Here is a 16,301-nt window from a genome sequence, read left to right on the forward strand (position 1 = left end):
CGGTAGCCCCGCTCGCATCCGTGCCGAGGCCACGCCCCCGTCCCAAGAAGCCCCGCCCCGCCCGCCACCAAGCGCCGCAATCCAACAGTCGGCGCGCGCCTGGCTGTAAGGGGGCACGTCTACTGGGAAGTAAGTCCATTAAAGTCAGTGGGGCTTCCTCCCAGGTCTGTGCATAGGAGTGCAGCCTCAGAGCCCATGTCTACTCAGAAGTAATTCCATTAAAGTCAGTGGGGCTTCTTCCCAGGTCTGTGCATAGGAGTGCAGCCTCAGAGCCCATGTCTACTCAGAAGTAAGTCCATTAAAGTCAGTGGGGCTTCCTCCCAGGTCTGTGCATAGGAGTGCAGCCTCAGAGCCCATGTCTACTCAGAAGTAAGTCCATTAAAGTCAGTGGGGCTTACTCCCAGGTCTGTGCATAGGAGTGCACAGTCCTAGGCCCAGTCCTAGGCACGTCTACTCGGAAGCAAGTCCATTAGTGGGGCTTACTCCCAGGTCTGTGCATAGGAGTGCAGCCTCACAGCCCAAACCTATGCATGTCTACTCAGAAGTAAGTCCATTAAAGAATTCAGTGGTGCTTACTAGAGGGAGGGGCTTACACAATATGTTGCAGCACCTGAAGTACTTACCATTTTGCCCCCTCCCCGTATGTATTCTTGAGGGAAATAGGTATGTGTTTGTAGATACAGGTACACGCACACACACACAGAGAACAGGACCTTCTATGATGGTGATTCAAAGGCCTGTTCAGCAGCAGTGTCCCTCTGATTGTGACTTGCTAATGTGCAAACAGGGAACATTCAACACATGCTCTCAAATCTTCTGTCTCTTAACATAAGGACATAAGAAGAGCCCCACCAGATATGGCCAAGGCCCATCTAGTCCAGCTTCCTGTATCTCACAGCAGGCCACCAAATGCCCAAAGGGAGCACACAAGAACAACAGACACAACCTGTGTCTGGTGCATCTGGCAATCAGAGGCAGCCTGCCTCTGAAACCAAGAGCTTGCTATGCATGCATAAACCTACTATGACCTGTAACCCTTAAGAACTTTTCCTCCAGAAATTTGTCCAATCCCCTCTTAAAGGCATCCAGGCAAGATGCCATCACTACTTGTGGCAAAGAGTTCCACAAACTAATTACATGCTGGGTGAAGAAATATTTTCTTCTGTCTGTCCTAACTCTCCCAACACTCAGCTTTCGTGGATGTCCCCTGGTTCTGGTGTTATGCAAGAGGGAAAAGAGTGTCTCTCTATCCACTCTGTCCATCCCTTGCATAATTTTGTATGTCTCAATCATGTCTCCCCTCAGGTGCCTCTCTTTTAGACTGAAGAGGCCCAAACGCTGTAGCCTTTCCTCATAGGGAAGGTTCCCCAGCCCAGTTCTTCTGTTGTCTCAACTTGGCCCTCTTCCTTCTGTCCAGTAGTTGGCTGCTCACACTATGAATAGCTTTCATTGCTCTGTCAGCATGATACAGCCAAGGTTTCGGGACAGAAAATAGAGACAGCCCCTGTCAAATAGGAGTGTGTGCAAACATGAAAATACACCAGCTGTAACAGGTCAGAAATGGGGTTGTCATCAGTCCTGTTTGCTTCATTTTCAACAATGTTTATCCAAGATATCATCTGTGAACGATCTGATTGCTTTTGACAAACTTTTCCTGGCCATGTAACCTACAGGCAATTGGACTTTTGCAAACACAGTAAGCTGCAGTGGAGCTGTGATGAAAGCCTTCCCCCGATGTGGCGAGTGTCTGTCAAATATGACTAGTGCTCATGGATATGTACTTACTTTCCATGAGAGCATATACTGTTCAGATAAATATTGCAAGATAGCCCGAGTGACCAATTAAAAATCCTTTGGTACTCTTGGAGAGAATGCAGGCTTAGTATTACAACTAGGGCTGCAGTCCTAACCAACTTTCCAGCATTGACTTAGCTGCAGTGCAGCCCCAAAGTAAGGTAACAAACATGCCCTTACCTTGAGGAGGCCCCCTTGACTGCCTCTCCACTGCAGGATGCAGCGCACGCCACATTGGCACAGCTATGTCAGTGCTGGAAAGTTGGTTAGGATTGTGCCCTAGGTTGCTGCCTGGGCACACAACTTGGCTGTCAAAGATCATGTAATATACTGAATATTGTTTATAAATCAGCATAAAACAGTTTGGGCAGTGCCTAGCTGTGGTGCTGAAAACATAGCAGCCAAGCAAGCCACGTGCCTCCCCTTCTTGTTTTGGAGCAGGAAGCTGGGTGTGTGTGTGTTTCAGTTTGAATGCTGCCCAATTGTGTTACTCTGGACTGCAGCAACAAGATAGTATCCAAGCTGATGATTAATGCTGCCCCCCCCAACACTGTTTATTCCTACTCAGAAGCAGGATGGGGAGATGGAATGGTGTGTGGTGTTGTCTTGGATGCTGTGAGGACATGGCACTTTGGAGAGAACATGGCTCTGCAACAAAGTGGCATCCAAACTAGCATTGCCCCTGATTTATCAGGAGATGTTTGGGAGGCTTGTTAGGTGGGCACCCACCATATTGTCCAAAATAGTGGGCTCCAGATCTCATCCTCCTTGGATTAAAAAAGAAGGGGAGCAGAGCAGAGGAGTGTGAGGAGAGTGATGAGCACAATCACTTTGGGGTGCTCGGAAGATTTGTATGGCCCAATTACGATATGCCTTCAGGCACCAGTGAAGACTTTTGCAAGAGGTCTCTGGGGGCAGCTGAGCTGAGGGATGTTCCTGACTGCTGTTGTCTGTTGTTATTATAATAAAACTATTTTACTGCATTCTTTTGATAGTGCTTCTGAGTGATTTGCCACTTTCAGTTCTCTAGTGGAAGCTGCCTTATACCCAGTCAGACCCTTGGTCTGTTTAACTCAGTGTTGCCAAAACTCACTGGTGGTGACTTTCTGGGGTCAACCAAGTATTTTTCTGCCTGGTGTGAAGATGCTGGGAGTTGTACCTGAGCACGTGCTCTATTACTAAGCCAAAGCTCTTCCCTTCAAGAAAAGCAGGCTAGAATTTTTACAGAAACGAAGATACGGAGGTCTGAAAATGACTTCCTATGTTTAGATTGCAAAACCTCTTGTTCTAATCTTGAAGAAGACTCTGGTAATGCCCAAAAACTGGCTCATGGGTTTTATGATCTTTGTTTTGTGCTTCCTAAAGCTATGATCTTGATCAGTGAAGTTAAAACACAACCAGAGGGCTTTTCAGTGCCACCTAGTGGCAGAAATCCTTTATGGCATAATGAGAGGTGCAAAGAGGAGGGCACTCATAGATTTCCCTGCGAGCATTTGGGATCAGAAGCAGCGGAGATGGTTCTTCTGGATGCTGGATGCTCCCCATCAGATTTCCAGCCTTCGGAAACCTTTCTGTTGCAACCAAGCAACTCACAGAGGAGTGAAGGCATCCCTCTTTCTGGGTGATACTTTGCATTGGATTTTATCTGTCCGGCTACTGACTTGACTGTACAGAGAGAAACGGCAGCCTCCAGCATTTCAATGCAGACTAGGGGATTTTTTCTGGCTTGGTCAAGTTGCATGCATGCTATTATTGCCTGCAGGACAGAGAACTCCTGAATCTGGCAATGGGATCCATTTACACACTGAGAGGATTCCTCCTTTAAAATGGGTAATAAGCAAACAATATTTACTGATGAACAGCTAGATGCCTATCAGGTAAGCTTCATTTACATTATTGGGAATGTGGGCGAGTGGGGAAGCATGCAGTCCCAAGCAAACATGACCCAAGGCATTTTTGTGCCTGAAACAGAAAACCCAGGTGGCATTTCCGATCCACTCCAAGGTGATTAAAAACATGCAAATTAAATAATTGACATTTTCATGCCCTTTACCAGTAGTCACCACCCACATCTGTCTTACCCTGCTTGATGCAAGGCTGACCCGGGACTTAGATTTGCTCTTAAATGCAGTTTGTTACAGAGCTGACCATTTGGGGAGAGGCTGTGTTCATTGGTAGATAACGTGCTTTGCATTCAGGAGGTTGCAGGTTCAATTCCTGGCATATTCATTTTTTTAAAAATCATGGATAGTAGGACTGGGAAGAGTCCTCTGCCTTAGACCTTTAAGAACTGCTGGCATTTGGAGAAGATAGTACTGGGCTGAATAAACCAATGATCTGACTTGGTATAAGACAGCTTCATATAACAGTTATTCTGCTAAGGTAAACAACAGCCCTATGCCATTAATGCATAGTTAAAGATTTAGGGTGCAGTCCTAACCCACTTTCCAGCACCAACATAAGGGCAATGCAGCTCTGAGGTAAGGGAACAAACATTCCCTTACTTTGAGGAGGCCTCCGTGAGTGCCACCCAACTGCAGGATGTAGCACATGCCCCATTGGCCAGTGCTGGAAATTTGGTTAGGATTTGGGCCTTAGAGGTTCAAAAATTTTAATACTATCTATAGGCTGATCTTTAGGGGAAAAGAAAGATTATAGCAAAGGAGCACTGTCTTGGATGCCTTCTTTTGAAGCAAAGAAAAATTACAACCTCTTCAAACATTCTTCATATGTTTTTACTAACTTTTTTTTTTTTTTTTTTGCTACACTGAAGATCATTCCATTGAAATCCATGGGACTTACTTGCCTGTCAATGTGTTTAGCAGGGTCAGCCCATTTTATAAGTTGCTGAAAATCTGGGAGCACCAGGCTGTTCCCCTTGGATGATGGGGGGGGTGGGGAGAAAATTACATAATTTTCCTTGCCATTCCAGACCCTTGGGCCAATAAGGCCTGATGCACAGAGGCAGTTTCTGTGTCCCCTCGGTTGCAGGGATCTTTCCCCCTCCTCATAACAGCTGCCTTCATCTTGTTCTGTACAAATGCTTAAAGAAACACCTGCTAGGAGGATGATGGTGGTACCAAATAGCTTGAGTTGTCCCTAGTGTTTAGGGTGGTTGTGTTTGAAAATGGGTCCTGCTGGATCAGACCAAAGGTTTGTCTTGTTTGGCACCCTGATTCCCAGAGTAGCCAATCAGATACCTCTGGGAAATTTTCTTGACTGACATATGTGAACAAAACTGCCTTATACTGAATCAGTCTGTTGGTCCACCCAGGCCAGAATTGCCTGCTTTGACAATAGGTGTCAGGCAAGGGTCTTCAGAAGGCTGGTCACCAAATGTCCTAGTAAGATTTCCCCCCCCCCCCACTCCTGGTAAGTTATGACCCCTTCTGAAAGGACGCACCAGAAGGGTCTTTTTTGGCTCCTATCCTTGGGATGGGACCTCTCTCAAGCTGCCTTTTCTCAAGGTGTGTAATTAATCTGTGGAACTCCTTGCCACAGGATGTGGTGATGGTTTCTGGCATAGATGCCTTTGAAAGGGAATTGGACAGATTTGTGGAGGAAAAGCCAATCACAGGTTGCAAGCAATGCTGGGTAAATGCAGTCTCCTAGTTCTAGGTGCTCTCTGAATGCCAGATGCGAGGGAGTACCAGACACAATTATCTTGTTGTCTTTTGTGCTCCCTGAGGCATCTGGTGGGCCACTGTGAGATACAGGAAGCTGGAACAGATGGGCCCTTGGCCTGTTCTAGCAGGACTTATGTTCTTAATTTATATACTTGTCTGGTCTTCAATGAAGGATGTGGGTTCTCGTGCTCTGTGATCAACCAGTTAGCAGCCAGGGCTAACCTGAGTTATTTTGCTTCCTGAGGCAGGAATGGGGTTCCTCGCTGAAGCACTGTTTACAACTGAGGCAGAATCCATTGGGAAGCTCTTCCTGCAGAAGAGACGTTCCCAGTGAACGATGGCCTGTAGCTCAGATCTTTAGATCTTTAAGTCTGCCACCCTTAATAGCACAACACTTGCAGCTATAGATGCAAGGGAGCCATCTCAAAGTGAGGCCCCTGCTTCCAACAGGGGACCATTGTAACCTGGAGGATTATTTCGCATGTATGTGTGTGTACACATGCACAGATACAGAACTGGGTGTGGTGATGACTACTAGTTTAAATTGCTCTAGGGGGGACTAGACAAGAAAGACTGAGCAATCAGCATTATCTGTTTAGCTAAGTGGAACCTCAGTATCCAGAGGCAGTGTATCACTGAATACCAGTTTGGGGGGGGGGGGGCAACAGTAGGAAATGGCTACTGGTTTGATGCCCTGCAAGTGATCTTCCTGGAGGCTCCTGGAAATGGCTTGTGTGGAAAGCAGGATGCTGGACTAGGTGGCCGTTGTCCTCAATCTAGCATGGAGCTTCTTATGTCCTTAACCCAATTAGCAAGGCGAACATTTAGCGACAGTGTTATTGTATTATTTATTTTCCACATTTTTATACTGCCCTTCCTCCAAGGAGCTCAGGGTGGTGCACACAGCTGCTCCCCTCCTTTTGTCCTCACAACAACCCCATGAGGTAGGTGAGGCTGAGAGAAAGTGACTGGCCCAAGGTCACCCAGGGAGCTTTGAGGCTGAGGGGGGATTCGAACCTGGATCTGCCAGGTGTAAGTCCACCTCCCAAACCCCTAAACCACCCTGGCTCTCATTGCAGGCATTTTGAATTGAGATGTTTCTGATTAACTGGTTTGTGGATTGGGCTGAGACAATGGCTGCAATCCTAGATGCTCTTTTCTGGGAGTAAGTCCATTGAGCCCCAGTAGGGCTTCCTTCTTTGTCTATATGCATAGGACTGCACTGCAAATCACTTTAGTTCTCATGCTAAATTGATGTTACTTGATTGATCCTTATTAATCTTGGCCAACAGTCTGAGGCAAAGAGGCAAAGAAGGAAGGCCCATAGCCAGGGAGACAGACCAGGGACAGACTGCACTTGCTCCCAGTGTGGAAGGAATTGTCACTCCCGAATCGGCCTTTTCAGCCACACTAGATGCTGTTCCAGAACTACCATTCTGAGCGCGATACCATAGTCTCTCAAGACTGAAGGTTGCCAACAACAAAATTAATGTAGGTACTTAATTAATAGGACTAATAAGCCCAGGTGCTTTGGTCTAAGCATGTTGTGACTTGAAGCAAGATGTACCCCTCTTCCCCTTGACAGCACTTTCCTAATCTTTGCCCAAACTCTTACTTTGGAAGTAAAACTCCAGGAGAGATGATTGAATCCTAAATGCATTTTCCTCACTTTTCTATTAGTGCAAAAGAAGATACTAACTCATGAAGCCCAGAGACCAAGGCTGCCTGTTTTCCACAATTCTGACCAAAGCTAGCATTTGGAATTAGATGCAAAGCCAGCATCTTGAGAATCTGAATGTTCATTTTTTTATTGCAAAAGGGAGCATGCTTGTGGTCATTGTGGTTGCAAAGAAGAAGTAGACTTTGATGTGTGTGGTGATCTGTTGCTGAACCTCCAGAACAGGAGATCTGCTAAGCAGAACTTCTCGAGATCAAGTGATGGAACTCCAGTACAATGTGTAGATGTTTGCTTATCCCTATGATGCTCAAAAGTGTGCCAAATAAGAAAATATGTATGCAGAGAGAGAGAGAGAGAGAGAGAGAGAGAGAGAGAGAGAGAGGTCCAAATCCTAACCAACTTTCCAGCACTGGCATAGCTGTGTCAATGGGACATGTGCTGTATCCTGCAGTTGGATGGCACTCACGGAGGCCTCCTCAAATAAGGGAATGTTTATTCCCTTACCTAGGGGCAGCATTGTCCTTATGTCAGTGCTGGAAAGTGGGTTAGGATTTTGCAGAGAGAGAGAGAGAGAGAGAGAGAGAGAGAGAGAGAGATCAGTATCTCTTTGACCTTTTCTTCACATATAAACTAAAGAGTAACAGACATGAGATGGTGACTGGATTCTTCAGACTTACTTTTATCAGTACCTACTTTAAATATTAGCCATATAGACATAATGAATCCTGCAGCATCTTCTCGATAAGTGGTACAGCGATCTTAACCCATTTTGCCCAGCCCACAGGTGTACGCATTTGATCCCTGTTGCATATATGCAACATTGAGCAGAAATGGCTTAAATGGCCACTATGCTACAACTAGGACCCAGACCCTGCCTTTTTGAAGAAGCCCACTGTAGCAGCGTAGCAATGCTACTTGGGAAGCAGTCCGAGACCCTGGGATTCAAGGACTGCTTGGTGTGGCATAGAGGCCAGAGCAAAGAATAAAATGACAGACATGTATAGAAGTGAGATGCAGAAGGAAGGCTGCTGGGATTCAGCCTTCTCTGGCTTTTATTCCCTCTCAAACAATACACAACAGGCTGAGGTTTTCCATTCTCTTATCTTGTTTACAATACAGTACTAAGCAATGAGTCAGAAGTCTGCGGCTTCTACTTAATGAGAACAAGGCAGAGGCTTCTAGATGTGTCCAGATGCCAACGCAGGTGTGCCTGCACTGTTGCCATGTCTCTAAAAGCTTAATGTTCTATGCATTTTCCTACACCCCACTGTTATTTCAGTGAGATTGCACACAAACATTGGCAGAGTACATTGGAGGGGGGAAAAAGAAAGCTGAAGCTTCTTTTGCTCTGAGCATGGCTAGGCCTGAAGTTGTATTATATCTGTTGCTTTGTGGAATGGTGTAAGTAAAAAATTCAGCTTCCTGCCCCAAGGAGTTGCAATCTTTGTTTTGACAAACGGAAGGGAGGAAAGAGAGAGGCAATGCTAACAGTGAGGACTATACACATTCAGTTAAGCATTGTATCTATCTTCCAGCATGTCGCAGGTGAAAATGAGGACATAACATCCTTGTTCTACAAAAGAAGATAACAAGAGCCATGATGGATCAGGCCCAAGGCCCATCCACTCTATTACTGTTTCCTACAGTGGCCAATGAGAAGCCTTTGGGAAACCCCAAAGCAGAAGATAAAGAAGGCTCTTCTCCTGCTGTTGCCCCCCTACAACTGATATTCAGAGGCTTACTTCCTCTGAATCTGGAAGTAAAATTTTGCCTATTGATAGACTTGTCCTCAATGAATCCCCTTTTGAAGCCATCAAAGCCATCTCCAGATGTTGTGACAGCAAATTCCACAGATTAAATATGGGCTGTTTGGAGAAGTCCTTTCTTTTTCAGTCCTAAATCTCCAGCCATTGGTTTCAGTGAATGATGCTTGGTTCTAATGTTGAGGGAGAGGAACAAAACACTTCTCTCTTTCTTCTCCGTGCTATGCATGATTTGATAATCCTCAGTCATTCTCATTCCTATGATCAATGCCTGAGCCCCTCTTGCCACAGTACATGTGGCTTGAAGATTTCTTTCTGCCTGCTCTGTGCTAAATTCATGTACCAGTAGCCTGCCTTTCGCAGATTCAAACGCCAGGAACACAGCACAATCCTAAACATATTTACTTGGAAGTAAGTCCCACTGTGTTTAGTAGAACTTACTCTCAGGTAAGAGTGTATAGCAGAAGTTCTCAAACTTTGAGGGAGCTTTACTCAGTAAGTTCTTGTGGTGTAGGGGCTAAGGGGCACGAGGGGGGTGCCCGCAAAATGGAAGTGCTTTGCGCCCGCTTTTAGCAAATGTTCCAAGCCTCAGGGAGCCCTGTGCAGGACTGCTCAGGGCTCCCCGCACCTCCTGCAGCCTGCTGCAGCCCTGCCTTCTTGAAGTAAGTGCAAAGCGCCCCCCGCCCGCCCCCCTTAGCTGCCTCCCTTCCCTTCCCCCGCCCCTTAAAGGAACGGGGGAAGTGTTACACGAACTGGTGGGTCGCGACCCACCAGTTTGAGAACCACTGGTGTATAGGATTGTAGCCACAGAGGTGGTGTTTGGATGAGAAAAACCAAGCTGTCCAACAGATTCGAAAAGTGAAATTCTGTAGGGGAGTCCTGTTTCTGTAATGTATCTTTAATATTAAGACCTGGCATTTGTGGTTCTCATACATTTCACACTGAGACCCACTTTTTAGAAAGAGAATCTGTCAGGACCAGAAGTTATGTCATGACCGGAAGTGACATCATTAAGCAGAAAAATGTTTAACAATCCTAGTCTGCAATCCTACCCACACTTACCCAGGAGTAAGTCAGTTCCATTGATTGTCATTGTTAAAAGCATAGGCATAGTAGCCTGTTCAAAGTACAGATCTGTAACATTTCCCCAAATGCAATCACATACGAGGTAGCATCAAGTTCTAATCTATTAAAATAAAATATTAAAATGAATGGGGACCCACCTGAAATTGGCTGGCGACCCACCTAGTGGTTCCTGACCCAATAGTTTGAGAAACAATGGTATAGCACTTAATGTACATAGTGCTTTATGTATAATATATTGCTTTAAGCCTTACAACAACTCTGAAAGGTAAATACGTATTCCCCCCCCCCCAATATTTCAGCTGAGGGGAGGGGAGGGGAGTTGCCTACCTAGTGGGTGGGTGTGGGATAAACGAGGACCCTGGGTCACCCAAGCCTGTCAACAAGGCACAGTTTGAGACCCCATCATTGCCATTTTTCAGTACAGTCAGAATTCTGATGCAGGTCTCTCTTTGGATGTTGGGTGTCTTCAATTATCACATTCCTATACTGGCCACAGGCAACCCCTTTTGAAGCCATTTCTGCTCAACATTGCATATACACAGCAGGGATCAAATGTGTATACTTGTGGGCTGGGCAGAAATGGGTTAAATTTCCCTGACTTCATTTCTCTGGTCTGCATCTACTATTGGCAATATCTACTGAGGTTCAAGCAATATCTACTGAGGTCCATCCACAGTTACGTTTTGCACAGTGCCTACATACGTGCTTGGTGATGAGAAAGCAGGAAACTATCAAGTACAGTACCAGAGAAAGGATGTAAAAGGTAGTGGCTCACCACACAATATAACTATGCACAGAACTGCGGGATTGTGAGCACTCCTGGGAGTTTCTGTCAGCCCCTAAAAACAGCATGTTACCTTTCCCATAAGGCTGAGTGGCAGCCATAGAGAATGAAAAGAGGTTCTGTTAGGGCTCAGTTGATTTCTTGTATCTGGTCATTGCTGTTCCTGCCTGCAAGATTTTTGTATTTGCTAGTCATAATATAATATTAGATGACCAGAAACTTAAAAATGCAACACATCTGGGGTGTGTTACAATCAAACAGAGCTAGTGACTGTTTGACTCAGGAGGACAGAGGGAGATTAAAGAAAGGAAGTATGATTCCTTTGGATATGGGACACTTAACCTACAAGGGCATCAGTGACCCATCAATGGACAGTTAATTAGCTCTTTTATTAAGGGCATTAGGTTAACCTGAGTGGAACTTTAGATATTTGTAACAGAGGCAGATTTTGGTGTAAGGACCAAAGGCAGAGTTTTGATGGATTTTAGATCAACTGCAAATTTCTGCTTCATGGGCTGGGGTGGTGAGCAGGTTCATTTTCAGTGTGAAGGGAGTGCTGTTAACCCCTTCCTATGTGTCATGGTTCCAGCCTGAATCCCTTCCTGTTGCTGGTTTTTGGTTAAAGGAGCACTTCTGCTTTTAAACACACCTTTTCAACACATGGTTAGGAGAGTGTGTATTTTACAGTAACTCTTGATTGCAACAGTGAAGGAAAAATGGACTGGCTTGGATGTGTGAAAGAAACATCAGGCCCTCAAATATGTGGACAAGTAGCCTCACTAAGCAGACAAAATTTGAGGAAATATACTGGTAAGCTGTAATATTTGATCCCTGCCTGGATGGCACCTGCTGCGAGGAAAGCAGGACTTATGAGCCTTTATCCTTCCAAGAAGTAAGCACTCCATGCCACTTGAAGAGTTTCTCCTCAAAACTCATAGTGCGCTGTGAGCCATGACAATTGCAACCTCTCTCTCTCTCTCTCGCACGCACATATGTACACACACACACACACACACACACACACACACAGAGAGAGAGAGAGCGAGAGAGAGAGAGAGAGAGAGAGAGAGGTACATTTCAGAAGCCTAAGAGCACAATCCTAAACAACTTTCCAGCACTGACCTGCTGCAATGCAGCCCCAAGGTAAGATAGCAAACATGCCCTTACCTTGAGGATGCCCCCTTGACTGCCTCCCCACTGCAGGATACAGTGCATGCCACATTAGCATGTTATGTCAGTGCTGGAAAGTTGGTTAGGATTGCACCCTAACAGCCCAATCCTGAGCTGCCTGGGTTTCGGGGTTGCAATGGCGCTGCAAATGGCTGCTGCTACATCCTGCATGCCTCAGGCAGCTACTGGTGGCTCCTCAGGAGAAGGGGACTTTTGTCCCCTTTCCCTGGGTAAATTGACCAGACCCACAATGTGGCTACTTGACTCACCGCTAACCAAAAGGTTGGCAGTGAATCAAGAACCTCTGTGTAGGGCGGCGAGCTCAACATGGAGGCTTGGGATCCAGTGGAGCAAAGCTGTGGAACCAACCCGAGCAAAGCTTGGGATCCAGTGGAGCAGTTCCTGTCTCCCTCCCTCCCTGCTCTCTCCCCCTGGCATGCCTCCTCCCTGTCCTCTCTCCGCCCGCCTCCCCCCCTCCCTGGAACACCTCCTCCCTGCCTCCCCCTACGCCCCCGCTTACCTCTCCGCTGCTCAGCGGTCCCTGTGACTGCCGAGCAGTGGAGCTCTGGTGGCCATGTGCCACTAACCCAGGCCTGGCCAGCGCTGGGCTACCACCAGCTCTCACCCAGCCATAGGGCCTGCAGACGTGCCTTACAGCTCAGGATTGGGCAGTAACTCATCTATCAGAGGCAAGACAGGTAACAGTGACTTTAAACTACTGGAAATGTGTGATTTAAGTGCTTGTTATATTTTAGCAAGTGCATAAAAAAATTTAGACTAGAATCGGTCTTATAAATAATTAAACAATTAAGCATATTTGATTAATTTGGTTGACAATGTTTTTGAAACCAAATTTGTCCAGAATGTGGAATTCAGGGGAGGCTTCAGGAATTCAGAATGTGGCTTCAGGAATAGGAGTATTAAGTGAGGCTAAATAGGAACTCTTAGAAAGAGGAATGTGATTGAAGGTGATGGGAGAATTTCCTTGTCCTTTTGTGTCCAGTCAGGACCTGTGTGTCTTGGATGAAGTTTTCCGGAAATTGACAGAAAGCATGTAGAGGGTTAAATGGGAATTACAGGCCATAATTGGTTCTGAGGGAGGGTTGTGGCTTGCTGCCAGGGGCACTGCAGTGATGGAGCAGAGACACTAAACAGAGTTGGAAGCAGGGTTTGTACTACCGTGGACAGCTCCAAACAAACAAGTTGCTACCAGTGCTGCAAAGGGATGAGTCATAATAGGGATGCAAAACACTTTTGGTTTTGGAGGGCTCTTGCTGGCTCAGGTGAGGGTTTGCAGAGGAGCACTTGAGCAGTTCGACCGTTGGCACCCTGGAGCATTCAAACTGCTTGATGCATTGGTTTCTAGATCCAATGACAGCAAGCTTTCTCCCATAGAGGGTACCATTTGCAGCTTCTCCTTAGAGAAGGCTATAGTTTTGCTTGAGATGTGTGAGCATCCTGGCACTGCTGCCTCTGGTTTAGTGTGTCAGTTAGGACAGAGAGATGGGGCAGGACAGTGACCAGGTAGTCTCAGCAATACTCCGTTAGACACCAGATTCCATGCAAACATTCGAGTACGCATCGTTACAGTAGCCATATTGCTTCTTTGGATATGAAGAATGGCCCTTTCTCTTGGTTTTTGTCTAATTAATAGCCAAAGATGCTGCCTAAATGAACACTGATGTTTGGAGACAATGCTTTCATAGATAAGCATGGCTAATCATAATTAGATTTGTACAGCACTTTTTTTTTTAAGTGTGCAAAGCGCTTTGCATGAATTAATTTGATATAAGCCTTACAACCTTTAAGGCGAGCAAGTATAATTATGCCCACTGGGCACCTGATGCTGAGAGGCAGTGGCTTATCTGAAGCTACTGAGTTAGTTGGTGTTAGAGCAATACTTAAAAGTGGGCAACTGCTAATTTGCAGCTTAGTCTTGTAACCACTGTGCTATACCAGCTATCGTGACTGGCTTTTGATATCTGGTGGCTACTAGCTGTTGGACACAACCTACCTACTTGGATAAGGGCTGCAGAGAAACAATGTAGGAAGTTGGGAGTGTCACCAGTGATGGAAACAGAAGTGTTTTGCTGCTGGTTGGCAAGGAGGAGCCTTGTGGTAGGGGCTTCAAGGGCATGCAGTTTGCTCTGCTGATATTGGTTATGCTGTGCATTCCACGAGAATCTCTTTCAATATTGCCGAGAATGCATCCTTTGGATCACAAAGTGGCTGCAAGGAGGGATAACAAGGTTATTGCTTAGCAACCTGGGAATTGCATCTCTGCATCTTAGGACATGGCCAAGTATCTGGGAGAGACACATGTCAGATCACACACTGGTTTCTTGGTATCCCTAAACCAGTGGTTCTCAAACTCTCCCTCTTCTTCTCCCCCTCCCCACCCCTTAAGGAGGCAGAAGCCAGAGCTCTCTGGCTGGAGCGTCGTAACCCCCAATTTGAGAACCATTGCCCTAAACCTATTGCTTAGGCAGTGCTCTTCTTTTATACAGCATCAGTTCCCCCAAATCAAGCAGCAAGCCCTTGGAGCATGCGGCATCACCTCTCCAAAAGCAAGCAGAATTCTCCTTCTTGTCATTCATCTGCACATAACTCAAACATTTGTCCAATTATTCCTTAGTGGGTAGGTGCCGTCCTGAAAAAAGTAGTGTTCCAAGTTAGCCTTGAAATCATTTGCTTCATCCCTATATTCTGCATTTTGTTCCTCATAAATCCCTATTTTAATTTGGTGTCTGTTTTGCTCTGGGATATGCTTTGTCAAAATGTTATTGTTGGAACCTCCATATACAGAGGCAGTATGTCCCTGACTACCAGATATTTGGGACAGATAGCAGCAGGGAAAGGCCACCACATGTATGTCCTTCTTATGTGCCCTGAGGCTTCTGGCTGCCCTTTGTTGAAAACTGAATGCTGGACTAGACAGACCTTTGCTCTCATTCAGCAAGGCAATTCTTCCTTGCTTACTTGGAAGTTTTGATTACATTCCACCTGCAGCAAGCTTTCTAGTTAAGTAAGAGCCTGGGCTCTTTGTGCAAGGCTATATAGTTACAAGGGAGGTTGCTCTTGCGAGAGTAACCCACTTACATTTGTTACTTTGCACCAGTCTTTCATTGGGTAACAGAGAACCCTTAAGTGATAGCTTCAGCAGTAAGGTGTTTGCACATTCTGGAATGAAGGCAGACTTCACCCCTCTGGCTCCTGTTTCACTTTATGCCATTCCAGACAATGTGACATCACCAGAAGCGGCTCCCTAGAACCCCCTCCCATTGTGTCTCTGTAATCCTATTCAGCCACACAATACACCCAAGGAGAAGAGCTTCTCTCTCCTGTCACTTTGTAGGTAGAGAAGGAAGGGGGACTTAATAATTAATGCACAAGGAGGTACGATAGGGTACCTTGAAACCCAAACTAATTCTATCCAGCCAATGAGAGTAATTCAGCTTTTAACTAATGCTGGCAATTCTTTTTTTTTTTTTTTTTAAAGTTAAATGGTTGATCATGCCTATTGGTGTTGGCTCATTAAGTACTGAATTAAATTTAAATACATTTCCATATTCATCCAAATCTCAATCCAGGCACCATTTTGGTATTGGAAAGGGGGTGTGATAGAGCCAGGATGGTGTAGTGGTTTGGGAGTTGAACGGAGTCCTGAAAGATCCAGTTTCAAATCCCCACTTAGCCATGAAGTTTCCTGGGTGAACCCAGGACCATTCGCTCTCAGCCTTGCCTACCTCAAAGGGTTGTTGTGAGGTCAAAAGGAGGGAAGGAACCATGTTCACCCTGCGCTTCTTGGGGAGGGGGGTACAAAAATGTGAAAAATAAATAGCTTTTGTTTGTAATATTGATCACTATTACTCAATTAATTAATATGGCACTGTCAGTGATGGTGCTTTACAGCAGAGAGATCCCTGCTTTCAGGGGCTTACAGTTTAGGAACAGACGCGAAAGCAACAAGAGGAAGGAGGTGGTGGAATATGAAAATATTTCATGCACATGTACTTAGGCTTAGTTGCAGTAGGATAAAGGGACCAGGAGTTTTTTGAAGAGGGATTTGGAGTTATCAAGCTAGTGATCTGGAAGGGAGATCCAGGCATAAAAAGCAGCAATGGGTGGTAGAACTGGGGGAGTGAAAGTAACAGGCTGAAGTGTAACAGGATATATGAGAGTTGAGAGGCTAGAGGGCCAAGGCCGTGGAGGGCTTTGATGGTACAGATAAGGAGCATGTGCTGGATCAGGGATGTGACATGTGAAGGAAGCACGCGGTATGATCTGAGCAACGCAAGGAGTGAATGATTCTTAGGATGAAATATCGCCGTTAACATTTTATAAATTATTATTTTCAAGAAGAGTACAAGATACATTGCTGCAATAACATAATAATAATA

At 45.7% G+C, this 16,301-nt stretch overlaps 1 protein-coding gene across 2 annotated transcripts in view; it reads left to right on the forward strand.

Moving 5' to 3' along the window:
- Positions 1-51: 51 nt before the first annotated feature.
- CIB2 (calcium and integrin binding family member 2) overlaps positions 52-16,301 on the forward strand; it is a 43,639-nt gene continuing 27,389 nt past the window's right edge. For both annotated transcript variants that reach the window (XM_066636569.1, XM_066636570.1), the window contains exon 1: positions 52-129. The gene's annotated coding sequence lies outside the window, so the exon portion shown is untranslated. The remainder of the gene's footprint in view (positions 130-16,301) is intronic.

The sequence above is a fragment of the Tiliqua scincoides genome, chromosome 8 (assembly GCF_035046505.1).
Source record: "Tiliqua scincoides isolate rTilSci1 chromosome 8, rTilSci1.hap2, whole genome shotgun sequence".
NCBI classification, from domain to species: domain Eukaryota; kingdom Metazoa; phylum Chordata; class Lepidosauria; order Squamata; family Scincidae; genus Tiliqua; species Tiliqua scincoides.